The 16,979-nt window shown below is 46.1% G+C and overlaps 1 long non-coding RNA gene across 1 annotated transcript; it reads left to right on the top strand.

Moving 5' to 3' along the window:
* The first annotated feature begins 250 nt into the window (after positions 1-250).
* LOC134208395 (uncharacterized) lies at positions 251-15,405 on the top strand. The gene is made up of 4 exons (XR_009978642.1): positions 251-551; positions 628-988; positions 14,589-15,045; positions 15,100-15,405. It is a non-coding gene; the product is annotated as an uncharacterized LOC134208395 (long non-coding RNA).
* The last annotated feature ends 1,574 nt before the right edge of the window (positions 15,406-16,979 follow it).

Genomic DNA, 16,979 nt, shown 5'->3' with positions numbered 1-16,979 from the left:
GTGCATTAGCCGCCATAACTGGTGATGATGATAATAATGGTCTCACCACATACCCCTACGATGGTTTGAGATGGACGAGTTACACATAAAAAAAAATTGTAAAGTGCGTCAACGTAATTCGAACGATGTTCCGAAATTCCAATGTAATGACAAAATATAGACGCAAATTGACATGCATTTGGATGTAATATTACACCGCCTGGAAATTACAATAAAATGGATTTTTTATTTTTCACTACGTTACATTTGTGTAATATTACAGTATTTATTTATTTAATATTACACAGTAATTCATGCAACCCAGCGTTCAGAAATAATTATGGGTTATTACAAAAATCCAGTGTAAAATCACATTCAAAATAATGTGCGTTTCTCCAACACTGCTTAATTTGTGTTGACGGGTTTCGATTGCCTGGTGGTGTTTTGTTTAGCCGCTGCAATGTTGATGAATCGCTTGCAGAGTTTTTCTTTTATAAATAACGTTTAAAATACGAAATTATGGTGAAACTTATGCACTGAGACATCCAAATAGTATCCGGTTATATAGAATTGTAAGTATCAAGTTATTATTGCTCAAAAAGAATCTATATTTTTTAAATATATTTTACTCTTCAATTTTCATTTCAGTAATTTTCTGTTCCATAACATCACTGCTGAAGATATTCCCAAATTCGGATGCTCCACGTACCCTGCACGACAAATCCATTATAATAGATCACAGAAGGATTACGATGGCAAAGAACTCAGCGGCCACTTGGCAGGTTCCGGATCCCCCGTCCATGACTTTGACGCAACAAATAATAACGTAGCTTAAAGAGCCGGCTTATAAGTCTACAGATACTGTTGCTCCGAGGAATAACGATGTTATAAACAGTTTTCACAGATCCGTCCGGATGACATTTTATATACATTGGAAAGGGCCTCTATCGGTGCACATCCGTTGAGTGTTTTTGTCGAGGACATGAACAAAAATCCTAACGCGAGTGAGGTAATGGACTCATATTTCGAAGTCGAAGTGTTATCACAGGGAAAGTATAACTAATCATTTTCTAAAGTCCCTTAAGGATTCCTTTATGGATTTCAACAAGAAACATTTCGTGATTCCCATGGAAATTCCCGTCAGCTTCCGAATGGGATTCCCGTCATAGCTTCTAAAGGAATTTCATCGGCATCCTTGAAGGATTTTCATTGGCATTCCTTAATTAATTCTCATCAGCATCCCTGACGGATTCCCATTGGAAGGATTCAGTCGGGAATCCTTTAGGGATTCCGTCGAGAATTCTGAGGAGATTCCATCGGGAATCCTTTAGGGATTGCGACGGGAATCATTTAGGGATTGCGACGAGAATCCTTTAGGGGCTCAGACAGAAATCCTTCAAGAATTTGAACGGGAATCGTTCAAGGATTCTTACGGAACTTTGTCAGGGATTTCAGTGGGAGTCCTGTCGGGAATCTATTAGGAATTCCGTTGGGATTTTTTTTGGGATTCCATTGGGAACATTCCACACATTCCAGTGCGAATCCTTTACGAATACACATGGGAATCCTATCCTTTAGGAATTTCGAAAGGTTTCTAACGGGAATCCTTCAGGGACTCGCTTAGGTATTTCGACATGAATCCTTTACTTTATACTTTAAGATAGTCGGGGCTTTAAGGACTGTTTATACTTTAGGGACTCCGACGGAATTTTGTAGGGACATCATCAGGATCAGGATGTAGGGATTTCCTTAAGGGATTTTGATGGGAATTCTTTGGAGATTCCGACAGGAATGTCATAGGAATGTTGACGAGAATCATTTAGGGATTTCAACGGTAATATTTTAGGGACTTCGACGGGAATCTTTCAACAATTCTGACGTGAATCCTTTAGGGATTCTGACGGGAATCCTGCAGGGATTCAAGTGGGAATCCTTTAGAGATTTCGTTGGAAATACTCAAGGGATTCCGATGAGAATTTTCTAAGAATTTCGAAGTGAATCCTTTTGGGGGAGTTGAACCGTAAGGCTATATGATTCTTCCAAAAAAGAACTTTTGATAGAAGGCCGAGACCCACAGTGTTTTATACCAATCGACTCAGCGTGTGTGTATGTGTGTAAGTGTACATATTTTGTAGACGCACTTTTTGGAACCTAGCATTATCTGATTTACTCGCAACAAGTTGGCTCGATCGGACATTGCATCTCGGAAAAAAAATATAATGCACGTGGGCCCTCCTTAGCCGTGCGGTAAGACGCGCGGCTACAAAGCAAGACCATGCTGAGGGTGGCTGGGTTCGATTCCCGGTGCCGGTCTAGGCAATTTTCGGATTGGAAATTGTCTCGACTTCCCTGGGCATAAAAGTATCATCGTGCTAGCCTCATGATATACGAATGCAAAAATGGTAACCTGGCTTAGAAACCTCGCAGTTAATAACTGTGGAAGTGCTTAAAGAACACTAAGCTACGAGGCGGCTCTGTCCCAGTGTGGGGATGTAATGCCAATAAGAAGAAGAAGAAGAATGCACGAGAAAAGCATCATCACTAATAGGTGGATACATCTTTTTTCTTTTTTTAATCTTTATTAATGAGGTTTTTAGTTTGTTTTTTTGACATTCCGTCGAGAATCCTTTTGGAATTCCGTAGAGAATCGTTTGAGGAATCCGTCGAAAATCCTTTGAAGATTCCGACGGGAATCCCTTAAAGATTTCTACGGTAGTACTTTAGGGACTCCCGAGCGGATTCCCGCGAAAATATTTTAAGGATTTCGACGATTTTTAACGATACTGACGGGAACCATTCAAGTATTCTGACCTGAATCCTGCCGGGATTCCAAAGGGAATCTATAAGGGATGCCGAGGGGAATCCTTTAGGGATTCCGTCGTGAATCCTTCAGGGATTCCATTGGGGATACTTTGAGGATTGCGATGGGAATCTTCAAGAGATTCCGACGTGAAGCGTCAAGAATTCTTTATGAATTTTGTTCAAAAATTGTTTTTGGGATTCACTAGAGGAGTGCATCGGGAATCCTTTTCTTTGAGGATTCCGTCGGGAATCTATTAGAGAGTCCGACGGGAATCCTTCAGGGCTATCCTTTGGGGATTCCGTCGGCAATTTTTAGGTATTATTATTATTATTTATTCAGACTAAGGCCGAAGTGGCCTGTGTGGTATATAAGAGTCTTCTCCATTCGGCTCGGTCCATGGCTACACGTTGCCAACCAGGCAGTCTACGGAGGGTCCACAAGTCATCTTCCACCTGATCGATTCACCTTGCCCGCTGCGCACCTCGCCTTCTTGTGCCCGTCGGATCGTTGTCAAGAACCATTTTCACCGGGTTATTGTCCGACATTCTGGCTACGTGCCCAGCCCACGGCAGTCGTCCGATTTTCGCGGTGTGAACGATGGATGGTTCTCCCAACAGCTGATGCAACTCGTGGTTCATTCACGTACCGTCCGCCATCTGCACCCCACCATAGATGGTACGCAGCACTTTCCTTTCTAAAACTCCAAGTGCGTGTTGGTCCTCCACGAGCATCGTCCAGGTCTCGTGTCCGTAGAGGACTACCGGTCTAATGAGCGTTTGGTAAATTGTCAGTTTGGTACGGCGGCGAACTCTATTCGATCGGAGCGTCTTGCGGAGTCTAAAGTATGTACGATATCCAGCCACTATGCGTCTCTGAATTTCTCTGCTGGTATCATTTTCGGCAGTCACCAGTGAGCCCAAGTACACAAATTCTTCTACCACCTCGATTTCGTCACAACCGATGCAAACTCGCGGTGGGTGGCTCACATTGTCTTCTCTTGAACCTCTTCCTATCATGTACTTCGTCTTCGACGTGTTGATGACTAGTCCGATCCACTTGGCTTCCCTCTTCAGTCTGATGTAGGCTTCCTCCATGTTCTCAAAGTTACGTGCCATAATTTCTATGTCGTCGGCGAAGCCAAATAGCTGGACGGACTTATTGAAAATTGAACCACTCGTGTTAATCCCTGCTCTTCGTATTACCCCTTCCAAAGCGATGTTGAATAGCAGACACGAAAGACCATCACCTTGCCGTAACCCTCTGCGGGTTTCGAAGGGACTCGAGAATGCCCCTGAAACTCGAACTACGCACATCACCCGATCCATCGTCGCTTTGATCAACCGTGTTAGTTTATCCGGAAATCCGTTTTCGTGCATTAGCTGCCATCGCTGGTCCCGATCGGTTGTATGATATGCGGCTTTGAAGTCGATGAATAGATTATGTGTGGGCACGTTGTATTCGCGGTATTTCTGCAGTACTAAGCTCTCCTGGTAGTTGGTCATCCCCTTTCAAATCTTCAGGGATTCAGTCGGGAATACTTTGAGGATTCCATTGGGAATTCTTTGGGAATTCCGATGGGGATTATTTGGGTATTGCAGGTTCTGCAGCAACTCTGTGTGGGGTTGCTGAATATTTTTTTGGATTCCAAAGAAAATTGTTTTGGGATTTCGTAGGGAAATAATTTGGAAATCTGGGAAAATTCCTTTTTTCTTTTGGAATTCTACAAGGATTTTTTTTGAGCTACAGAAAGATTTTCTTCAGAATCCTCCTGAAGGTTCAATTTGTGATTCCAGAAGAAATTCTTTTGAATTTCAGATAGATACCATTTTTCTTCTGGAAGACAAAAAGTAATTTAGAATTCAAGAGGAGTTTTTCGTAGAATCCCAAAAGGATTTGCTTCGGAATTTCAAAATTATTTCCTTTCAAATCACAAATCGTTCGAAATACCAAAAAGATTCTTCTCGGAATTCTAATTTGATTCCTTTCGAAATCCAAACAGAATACCTTTCAAGCTCATACAGGATTCCATTGTATGGAATCCAACAGCATCCCGGGAGTATTTTCTTTCGGAATTCCCTTGAGAATTTTGGGAAGATTTCATAAAAAAATCTTGGAGGATTCTATTCAAAATTCTAACGGCGTAGTCTACAAAATAGTAATTTTTACCACAGATTTTTTTTCTGTGTAGGAATTATTCCCGAGAGGATTCCCTTGGGAATCACGAAAAGATTTTGTTGGGAATCTCTGGGAGATTCCGTTAAGAATCTTCGGTAGATTCCTTTGGGTATCTCGGGGGAATCCCGTTGGGAATGTTGGGAAGATTCCGTTGAAAATCTCGTGCAGATTCATGGACATTCCCGAAAAATCTTCACGAGAATCCCAAAAGAATTTTCTCGAGATTTCCTTAAGAATCTCCCTGCGATTCCTGATAGATTTTTTTTCGAGATTCCCGACAATCCCAAAGGAATATTACCAAGATTCTCGAAGCAATGCTCCCAAGATTCCCAAAGGAATCTTCCCGAGATTCCCGAAGAAATTCTCCCGAGATTCCCGAAGGAACCTTCCCGAGAATCCCGGAGGAATGTCTCCGAGATTCCCGAAGGTATCTTTACGAAAGTTCCGAAAGAACCTCCCCGACATTCCCGAGGTTCCTTCCTGGTTCCTTCCCGAAGGTATCTTTCCGAAAGTTCTGATAAACATCCCCGGTATTTCCAAGGTTTCTTCCCCGAGATCGCCGAAGGAATCTCCCAGATATTGCCGAAGAAATGTCCCCGAGATTGCCGAAGCAATCTCCCTGATATTCCCGAAGCCATGTCTCCGAGATTTCCGAACTTTTCTTCACGAGATTCCCGAAAGAATCTCTCTGAGATTCCCAAAGGAATCTCCCTGAGATTCCCGAAGGAACTTCTCTGAGATTCCCGAAGGAATCTCCCTCAGATTCCGGAGAGAATCTCCCTGAGATTCCCGAAGGAATCTCCCCGAGATTCCCGAAGGAATCTCCCCGAGATTCCCGAAATTCCCGAAGGAATCTCCCCGAGATTCCCAAAGGAATCTCCCCGAGATTCCCAAAGGAATCTCCCCGAGATTCCCGAAGGAATCTCCCCGAGATTCCCGAAGGAATCTCCCCGAGATTCCCGAAGGAATCTCCCCGAGATTCCCGAAGGAATCTCCCCGAGATTCCCGAAGGAATCTCCCCGAGATTCCCGAAATTCCCGAAGGAATCTCCCCGAGATTCTTGAAATTCCCGAAGGAATCTCCCCGAGATTCCCGAAGGAATCTCCCCGAGATTCCCGAAGGAATCTCCCCGAGATTCCCGAAGGAATCTCCCCGAGATTCCCGGAGGAATCTTTCAGAGATTCCTGGAGGAATTTCCCAGAGATTCCCGGAGGAATCTCCCCGAAATTCCCGGAGGAATCTCCCCGAAATTCCCGGAGGAATTTCCCCGAGACTCCCGGAGGAATCTCCCCGGTATTCTCGAAGGAATCTCCTCGAGATTCCCGAAGGAATCTCCCCGAGATTCCCGGAGGAATCTCCCCGATATTCTCGAAGTAATCTCCCCGAGATTCCCGAAGGAATATCCCCGAGATTCCCGAAGGAATCTCCCCGAGATTCCCGAAGCAATCTCCCCGAGATTCCCGAAGCAATCTCCCCGAGATTCCCGAAGCAATCTTCCCGAGATTCCCGAAGGAATCTCCACGAGATTACCGAAGGAATCTCCACGAGATTACCGAAGGAATCTCCCCGAGATTACCGAAGGAATCTCCCCGAGATTACCGAAGGAATCTCCCCGAGATTCCCGAAGGAATCTCCCCGAAATTCCCGAAGGAATCTCTCCGAGATTCCCGAAGGAATCTCCCCTCTGTAGAGGAATCTCCCCGAGAGAGATTCCCGACATTCCTAACGGAATATCGCTGAAATTCTCGAAGCAATGCTCCCGAGATTCCCAAAAGAATCTTCTCGAGATTCCCGAAGAAATTCTCGCGAGATTCCCGAAGGAACCCTCCCGAGAATCCCGGAGGAATGTTTCCAAGATTCCCGAAGGTATCTTTACGAAAGTTCCGAAAGAATCTCCTGATATTCCCGAGGTTCCTTCCCCAAGGTATCTTTCCGAAAGTTCCGATAAACATCCCCGATATTTCCAAGGTTTCTTCCCCGGGATCGCCGAAGGAATCTTCCCGATATTGCCGAAGCAATCTCCCTGAGATTCCCGAAGCCATGTCTCCGAGATTTCCGAACGTTTCTTCCCGAGATTCCTGAAAGAATCTCTTCGAGATTGTCGAAGGAATTTCTCTGAGATTCCCGAAAGAATCTCTCTGAGATTCCCGAAAGAATCTCTCTGAGATTCCCGAAGGAATCTCTCTGAGATTCCCGAAGGAATCTTTTTGAGATTCCCGAAGGAATCTTTTTGAGATTCCCGAAGGAATCTTTTTGAGATTCCCGAAGGAATCTTTTTGAGATTCCCGAAGGAATCTCTCTGAGATTCCCGAAAGTATCTCCCTGAGATTCCCAAAGGAATCTCCCCGAGATTCCCGAAGGAATCTCCCCTAGATTCCCGGAGGATTCCATTCTCCAGAAAGAATCTCCCCGAGATTCCCGAAGAAATCTCCCCGAGATTCCCGAAGGAATCTCCCCGAGATTCCCGAAGGAATCTCCCCGAGATTCCCGAAGGAATCGCCCCGAGATTCCCGAAGGAATCTCCCCGAGATTCCCGAAGGAATCTCCCCGAGATTCCCGAAGGAATCTCCCCGAAATTCCCGAAGGAATCTCCCCTCTGTAGAGGAATCTCCCCGAAAGAGATTCCCGACATTCCTAACGGAATATCGCTGAAATTCTCGAAGCAATGCTCCCGAGATTCCCAAAAGAATCTTCTCGAGATTCCCGAAGAAATTCTCGCGAGATTCTGAAGGAACCCTCCTGAGAATCCTGGAGGAATGTTTCCAAGATTCCCGAAGGTATCTTTACGAAAGTTCCGAAAGAATCTCCCCGATATTCCCGAGGTTCCTTCCCCAAGGTATCTTTCCGAAAGTTCCGATAAACATCCCCGATATTTCCAAGGTTTCTTCCCCGGGATCGCCGAAGGAATCTTCCCGATATTGCCGAAGCAATCTCCCTGAGATTCCCGAAGCCATGTCTCCGAGATTTCCGAACGTTTCTTCCCGAGATTCCTGAAGGAATCTCTTCGAGATTGTCGAAGGAATTTCTCTGAGATTCCCGAAAGAATCTCTCTGAGATTCCCGAAGGAATCTCTGAGATTCCAGAAAGAAGGAATCTCTCTGAGATTCCCGAAGGAATCTTTTTGAGATTCCCGAAGGAATCTTTTTGAGATTCCCGAAGGAATCTTTTTGAGATTCCCGAAGGAATCTTTTTGAGATTCCCGAAGGAATCTCTCTGAGATTCCCGAAAGAATCTCCCTGAGATTCCCAAAGGAATCTCCCCGAGATTCCCGAAGGAATCTCCCCGAGATTCCCGAAGGAATCTCCCCGAGATTCCCGAAGGAATCTCCCCGAGATTCCCGGAGGATTCCATTCTCCAGAAAGAATCTCCCCGAGATTCCCGAAGGAATCTCCCCGAGATTCCCGAAGGAATCTCCCCGAGATTCCCGAAGGAATCTATCCGAGATTCCAAAAATTCCCGAAGGAATCTCCCCGAAGGAATCTCCCCGAGATTCCCGAAGGAATCTCCCCGAGATTCCCGAAGGAATCTCCCCGAGATTCCCGAAGGAATCTCCCCGAGATTCCCGAAGGAATCTCCCCGAGATTCCCGAAGGAATCTCCCCGAGAGTGCCGAAGGAATTTCCTGAGATTCCTGAAGGAATCGCCCTGAGATTCCTGAAGGAATCGCCCTGAGATTCGAAGGAATCTCCTGAGATTCGAAGGAATCTCCTGAGATCGGAGGAATCTCCCGAGATTCCTGAAGGAATCTCCCGAGATTCCTGAAGGAATCTCCTGAGATTCAGAAGGAATCTCCCCGAGATTCCCGAAGGAATCTCCCCGAGATTCCCGAAGGAATCTCCCGAGATTCCTGAAGGAATCTCCCCGAGATTCCCGAAGGAATCTCCCCGAGATTCCCGAAGGAATCTCCCCGAGATTCCCGAAGGAATCTCCCCGAGATTCCCGAAGGAATCTCCCCGAGATTCCCGAAGGAATCTCCCCGAGATTCCCGAAGGAATCTCCCCGAGATTCCCGTAGGAATCTCCCCGAGATTCCCGTAGGAATCTCCCCGAGATTCTCGAAGGAATCTCCCCGAGATTCCCGAAGGAATCTCCCCGAGATTCCCGAAGGAATCTCCCCGAGATTCCCGAAGGAATCTCCCCGAGATTCCCGAAGGAATCTCCCCGAGATTCCCGAAGGAATCTCTCTGAGATTCCCGAAAGTATCTCCCTGAGATTCCCAAAGGAATCTCCCCGAGATTCCCGAAGGAATCTCCCCTAGATTCCCGGAGGATTCCATTCTCCAGAAAGAATCTCCCCGAGATTCCCGAAGAAATCTCCCCGAGATTCCCGAAGGAATCTCCCCGAAGGAATCTCCCCGAGATTCCCGAAGGAATCTCCCCGAGATTCCCGAAGGAATCGCCCCGAGATTCCCGAAGGAATCTCCCCGAGATTCCCGAAGGAATCTCCCCGAGATTCCCGAAGGAATCTCCCCGAAATTCCCGAAGGAATCTCCCCTCTGTAGAGGAATCTCCCCGAAAGAGATTCCCGACATTCCTAACGGAATATCGCTGAAATTCTCGAAGCAATGCTCCCGAGATTCCCAAAAGAATCTTCTCGAGATTCCCGAAGAAATTCTCGCGAGATTCCCGAAGGAACCCTCCCGAGAATCCCGGAGGAATGTTTCCAAGATTCCCGAAGGTATCTTTACGAAAGTTCCGAAAGAATCTCCCCGATATTCCCGAGGTTCCTTCCCCAAGGTATCTTTCCGAAAGTTCCGATAAACATCCCCGATATTTCCAAGGTTTCTTCCCCGGGATCGCCGAAGGAATCTTCCCGATATTGCCGAAGCAATCTCCCTGAGATTCCCGAAGCCATGTCTCCGAGATTTCCGAACGTTTCTTCCCGAGATTCCTGAAGGAATCTCTTCGAGATTGTCGAAGGAATTTCTCTGAGATTCCCGAAAGAATCTCTCTGAGATTCTGAAGGAATCTCTGAGATTCCAGAAAGAAGGAATCTCTCTGAGATTCGAAGGAATCTTTTGAGATTCGAAGGAATCTTTTTGAGATTCCCGAAGGAATCTTTTTGAGATTCCCGAAGGAATCTTTTTGAGATTCCCGAAGGAATCTCTCTGAGATTCCCGAAAGAATCTCCCTGAGATTCCCAAAGGAATCTCCCCGAGATTCCCGAAGGAATCTCCCCGAGATTCCCGAAGGAATCTCCCCGAGATTCCCGAAGGAATCTCCCCGAGATTCCCGGAGGATTCCATTCTCCAGAAAGAATCTCCCCGAGATTCCCGAAGGAATCTCCCCGAGATTCCCGAAGGAATCTCCCCGAGATTCCCGAAGGAATCTCCCCGAGATTCCCGAAGGAATCTCCCCGAGATTCCCGAAGGAATCTCCCCGAGATTCCCGAAGGAATCTCCCCGAGATTCCCGAAGGAATCTCCCCGAAGGAATCTCCCCGAGATTCCCGAAGGAATCTCCCCGAGATTCCCGAAGGAATCTCCCCGAGATTCCCGAAGGAATTTCCCCGAGATTCCCGAAGGAATCGCCCCGAGATTCCCGAAGGAATCGCCCCGAGATTCCCGAAGGAATCTCCCCGAGATTCCCGAAGGAATCTCCCCGAGATTCCCGGAGGAATCTCCCCGAGATTCCCGAAGGAATCTCCCCGAGATTCCCGAAGGAATCTCCCCGAGATTCCCGAAGGAATCTCCCGAGATTCCTGAAGGAATCTCCTGAGATTCGAAGGAATCTCCCTGAGATTCCTGAAGGAATCTCCTGAGATTCGAAGGAATCTCCCGAGATTCCCGAAGGAATCTCCCCGAGATTCCCGAAGGAATCTCCCCGAGATTCCCGAAGGAATCTCCCCGAGATTCCCGAAGGAATCTCCCCGAGATTCCCGTAGGAATCTCCCCGAGATTCCCGTAGGAATCTCCCCGAGATTCCCGTAGGAATCTCCCCGAGATTCCCGTAGGAATCTCCCCGAGATTCTCGAAGGAATCTCCCCGAGATTCCCGAAGGAATCTCCCCGAGATTCCCGAAGGAATCTCCCCGAGATTCCCGAAGGAATCTCCCCGAGATTCCCGAAGGAATCTCCCCGAGATTCCCGAAGGAATCTCCCCGAGATTCTCGAAGGAATCTCCCCGAGATTCCCAAAGGAATCTCCCCGAGATTCCCAAAGGAATCTCCCCGAGATTTCCGAAGGAATCTCCCCGAGATTCCCGAAGGAATCTCCCCGAAATTCCCGAAGGAATCTCCCCGAGATTCCCGAAGGAATCTCCCCGAGATTCCCGAAGGAATCTCCCCGAGATTCCCGGAGGAATTTCCCCGAGATTTCCGGAGGAATCTCCCCGAGATTCCCGAAGGAATCTCCCCGAGATTCCCGGAGGAATTTCCCCGAGATTTCCGGAGGAATCTCCTTGAGATTTCCGGAGGAATCTCCTTGAGATTTCCGGAGGAATCTCCCCGAGATTTCCGAAGGAATCTCCCCGAGATTTCCGAAGGAATCTCCCCGAGATTTCCGAAGGAATCTCCCCGAGATTTCCGAAGGAATCTCCCCGAGATTTCCGAAGGAATCTCCCCGAGTTTTTGAAGGAATCTCCCCGAGATTTCCGAAGGAATCTCCCCGTCCCGGAGGAATCTCCCCGAGATTTCCGGAGGAATCTCCTCGAAGGAATCTTCCCGAAGGAATCTTCCCGAAGGAGTATTCCCGATGGAATCTCCCCCAGAGACTCCCGATGGAATCTACCCCAGAGATTCCCGATGGAATCTCCCCAAGATTCTCATTGGAATCTCATCAAAATTCTCAATGGGATCTCACCAAGATTCCCAATAGGATCTCATCGAGATTCCCAATGAAATCTCATCGAGTTTTCCAATGGGATATCATCGAGATTCCCAATGGAAATTCCTCAAGATTCCCAATGGAATCTCCCCGAGACTCGAAGGAATCTCCCGAGATTCTGAAGGAATCTCCTGAGATTCCCGAAGGAATCTCCCCGAGATTCCTGAAGGAATTTCTGAGATTTCCGGAGAAATCTCCTGAGATCTCGGAGGAATCTCCTGAGATTTCCGGAGGAATCTCCTGAGATTTCAGAGGAATCTCCCGAGATTTCGAAGGAATCTCCCGAGATTTCGAAGGAATCTCCCGAGATTTCGAAGGAATCTCCTGAGATTTCGAAGGAATCTCCCCGAGATTTCCGAAGGAATCTCCCCGAGATTTCCGAAGGAATCTCCCCGAGATTTCCGAAGGAATCTCCCCGAGATTTCCGAAGGAATCTCCCCGAGTTTTCGAAGGAATCTCCCCGAGATTTCCGAAGGAATCTCCCCGAGATTCTCGGAGGAATCTCCCCGTCCCGGAGGAATCTCCCCGAGATTCCCGGAGGAATCTCCCCGAAGGAATCTTCCCGAAGGAATATTCCCGATGGAATCTCCCCCAGAGACTCCCGATGGAATCTACCCCAGAGATTCCCGATGGAATCTCCCCCAGAGACTTCCGATGGAATCTACCCCAGAGATTCCCGATGGAATCTCCCCAAGATTCTCATTGGAATCTCCTCAAAATTCTCAATGGGATCTCACAAAGATTCCCAATAGGATCTCATCGAGATTCCCAATGAAATCTCATCGAGTTTTCCAATGGGATATCATCGAGATTCCCAATGGAAATTCCTCAAGATTCCCAATGGAATCTCCCCGAGACTCCCGAAGGAATCTCCCCGAGATTCCCGGAGGAATCTCCCCGAGATTTCCGGAGAAATCTCCCTGAGATCTCCGGAGGAATCTCCCTGAGATTTCCGGAGGAATCTCCCTGAGATTTCCGGAGGAATCTCCCTGAGATTTCCGGAGGAATCTCCCCGAGATTTCCGAAGGAATCTCCCCGAGATTTCCGAAGGAATCTCCCCGAGATTTCCGAAGGAATCTCCCCGAGATTTCCGAAGGAATCTCCCCGAGATTTCCGAAGGAATCTCCCCGAGATTTCCGAAGGAATCTCCCTGAGATTTCCGAAGGAATCTCCTGAGATTTCGAAGGAATCTCCTGAGATTTCGAAGGAATCTCCCGAGATTTTGAAGGAATCTCCCGAGATTTCGAAGGAATCTCCCCGAGATTTCCGATGGAATCTCCCCGAGATTTCCGAAGGAATCTCCCCGAGATTTCCGAAGGAATCTCCCAGAGTTTTCGAAGGAATCTCCCCGAGATTTCCGAAGGAATCTCCCCGAGATTTCCGAAGGAATCTCCCCAAGATTTCCGAAGGAATCTCCCCGAGATTTCCGAAGGAATCTCCCCGAGATTTCCGAAGGAATCTCCCCGAGATTCTCGGAGGAATCTCCCCGAGATTCCCGGAGGAATCTCCCCGAAGGAATCTTCCCGAAGGAATATTCCCGATGGAATCTCCCCCAGAGACTCCCGATGGAATCTACCCCAGAGATTCCCGATGGAATCTCCCCAAGATTCTCATTGGAATCTCATCAAAATTCTCGATAGGATCTCATCGAGATTCCCAATAAAATCTCATCGAGTTTTCCAATGGGATATCATCGAGATTCCCAATGGAAATTCCTCAAGATTCCCAATGGAATCTCCCCGAGACTCCCAAAGGAATATCTTCGAGATTCCCGAAGGAATGTCTCTGATATTCCCGAAGAAATATCACCAACATTGCCGAATTAATATCTCCGAGATTGCCGAAGGAATCTTTTCCGAAAGAATTTCCTGAGACTCCCAAATGAATCTCCTAGAGAATCTTGAAGGAATCTACCCGAGATTCACAAATAAAATATCCCAATATACTCAAAGAAATCTACCCAAAATTCTCAATTTCAGGAGAAAATTCCTTTCAAAATTTCTGGGAGGAATCTCAGGGAATTGCGGGAAGATTCCTTCGAGAATCTCTGGGAGATTCTGTTGGGAATCTCTGGAAGATTCCGATGAAAATCTTGAGACTTGTTTGGGAATCTCGGGGAGATTCCTTCACGTATATCGGGGAGATGCCTTTGGGAATCTCGGGGACATTCTTTTAAGAATCTTGGTGAGATTCCCTTAGAAATATCGGGGAGATTCCGTTGGTATTCCTCGGAGGATACCGTCGGGGATCCCGGGATGAATCCGTTGGTATTCCCACCAGGATTCCGTTGGGCATCTCAGTAGGATTCCGGTGGGAATCTCTGGAGGACTCAGTTGGGGATGAATTCAGGGGAAATGCCTTTAGGAAACTCAAAAAGATTCCTCTGATGATAACAATGATATTCTTTCGAGGAATCAAGGATTCCGTTGGGAATCCAGTGAAGATTTCGTTGGAAAACATGGGAGGATTCTGTTGAGATGCTCGGAAGGATTTCGTTGGGAAAGCAGGGAGGGTTTTATTTGGATTTCCGGGATTAGTGGGAATCCCAGAAGGGTTCTGCTGGGATTATTGAGAGGATGTGTTTGGATTTTCAGAGAGACTGGAGAATCCCTGTAGGACACCGTTGGGAATGCCGAGAAGAATCCTGGGAAAATTCTGTTGGAAATCAATGTAGGATTCTTTTGGGGAAGTTTTTCTCCGGAATCCCGGGCGCTTTCTCTCCGGGATTCCAGAAGAATCATATTTAAAAAGCAATAATTTATTTATTCGTTAATAGTGAAGAATGTTTATTGATTTGGTTTTTGTTTTTTAGGTAAGTAATAGTAACCAGTGGATCGCGGTTTCCCGGAATCCCTTACGAAGATGCCATTTTCATTATGCGTACGAACGTATTCTACGTTGAAAATACCAGTCTCCCGCTGTATTCCACGATTATCGAAATTTATTTCAACTTCATCCAGTACTCCAAGATGGAGTGAAAGGTAGAAATGCGATGCATCTACGTGAGATTCAGGATATCAACAAGAAATCAAGACGCAGGAAATCGATCAATGTCTACCTACCGGATTCGGACACGGCGAGTGTCCGAACAACATCAGCATTCTGGTTACGTCAAGAAAATGATTAAAACCAGCCTTGATGACATGGCCTTTCAATTATCGCGTGCTAGTCCTGGATCCAAACTGCGTGTTTGGTGATATGCTACTCTACCTATAGTTCTCCTCGTTGGCTCCGTGGTTGGCTTCATCGATGCTTTGAATTATTCTCAGGTAAGTATTTAACAGGAGAAGTAGTTTACCATCAATTAACACACCTTTTCTCAGGGTTCCAACGATTCTTGATGGGCGGGAAACGGCCACTACGCTGGGCAACCTTCACCACGGACACCTACTTTGTGTACGACAGCGATGGTTGGAATCTGCCGAGCAGCATGTTCAACAGCTAGATAAAAGTAACGCTATTTGATTAGATCTATAATTATTGTTTCGTTCAAGTTCCGTGTCGATTTCTTCAGGAATTTTAATAAAAGTAAAATAAAATCATATAAAATTGAAAAATTCAGGTTCATAGATAAAACGAAGGAAACTCAATTTATCTTGCACCATGTACATCGTCCTTTTCACGTTGAATTATTTTACATCTCTTCAATTACGTAATTTGTTTTGTACATTATTACTCAGAAGGTATTCGAGTACATCGTGCAGAATTACATCATGAAAAAAATTACACCATCGCTGTTACTCCCGATTTGCCGTGGACATCGAAGGAGTGGAATATCACAGCTCTGACGGAATAGTCTATGTGCATCTGTTTCGAATGTAATATTCAACAACTGTTTTTGCTGTGTATCTTTAAGATAATTCATTAGGATCCATTTAATCAGATTTGCAAACAAATAAAAAATGATCCAATTATTTCTAAAGATATAAACTTATATGCAACTTTCCATTACTATACAGCAAGAACATAAATTTTGGTAATGACCCAGTGTAATCTTGGTAATGACCCAGTGCAGCGCTCTAGCCAGTGCCTCACCACCGTGTTTAAATAGCTCTCCTGGTAGATAAATAAAGTCGGTTGACCAACCAACCAACCAAGTTATAACTGACTTTTATTTGAGCGAAACGGTTATAAGGTCGAAAACGGTTTGGCCGAAAATGTCATTTGGCTGAAAGCGACATATGGGGGAAGTGGTCATACGGTCGCGAACTGATAATTTGGCTGAAAACGTTGTTTTCCCCAACAGATCATTTCTCCGAAAACGGCGTTTGGCCGAAAATGTCGTTAGGCCGAACGGACCATTAGGCTGAAAATTTCATTTGTTATATTGTACGTGGATTTCCCTATTGGACCCAACCGTTCGAAATAGTCGCTCCTTGAACGGTCGTTGAAATCGCCGGTTTCACCTTCACACCCGTCTTCATAGTAAAATCTGTCAAAACTGACAAGTCTGCCACGTGCTTTTTGCTGTTTTCCTCGGACTTCTCTTTCTTTTTCCGATGTTTTGACATCTGTTTTGATAGACAAGGAGCAAAAACCAAGGTAATCTACCAAACATTTATTGAGTTTGGCAAACCTTGCTGGAAAAGAAACGTTTGAAATTGGCAAGTGAACCGACCTTCAAATCTATTGGTCAAGTAAATCCACAATATGGTCATATGGCCAAAAATGTCACCCCGTTCAGCTAAAAGGCCGTTTCTACCAAATGAGCATTTCGACCAAGAGGCCTTTTTGGGCCAGGTGAGCTAATTTTTTTCGACCAACCGTATAACCATTTCGGTCAAATTACATTTTCGGCCAAATATCCCTTTCTGCCAAACGACCATTTCGTTCAAACGGCAAATGACCTGTTCGGCCGAACGACATTATTGGCCATATGGCTATTTCATCCGAATGATGAGGACATCCTGGCTACGATCTGGCGATGGGCTAAACAATAGGATGTCAGTAGCCTGGTTGTTAAACTGAATTAATGATTTCGTGTGTGTTACTTCTACGTGAAGTTAAACGATTTACAATGATATGGAAATGCTAATATCATCTTCCAAACTTGGACGTACATGTTCATGATAGCATTAGAGGCGAAAGTATAGAATTGATAGTTCCGTTAGGATACGGCAGGCATGAAGAATGTTTTTATAGAAGTCGATTTGAAAGCGAGCGGAGGGCAAATATTTGTGATGGCACATATCACACGACCTTC

The sequence above is a fragment of the Armigeres subalbatus genome, chromosome 1 (assembly GCF_024139115.2).
Source record: "Armigeres subalbatus isolate Guangzhou_Male chromosome 1, GZ_Asu_2, whole genome shotgun sequence".
In the NCBI taxonomy this organism is placed as follows: Eukaryota; Metazoa; Arthropoda; class Insecta; order Diptera; family Culicidae; genus Armigeres; species Armigeres subalbatus.
The sequence above is the reverse complement of the archived record's forward strand: the minus strand, read 5'-3'. Positions and strand labels throughout refer to the sequence as shown.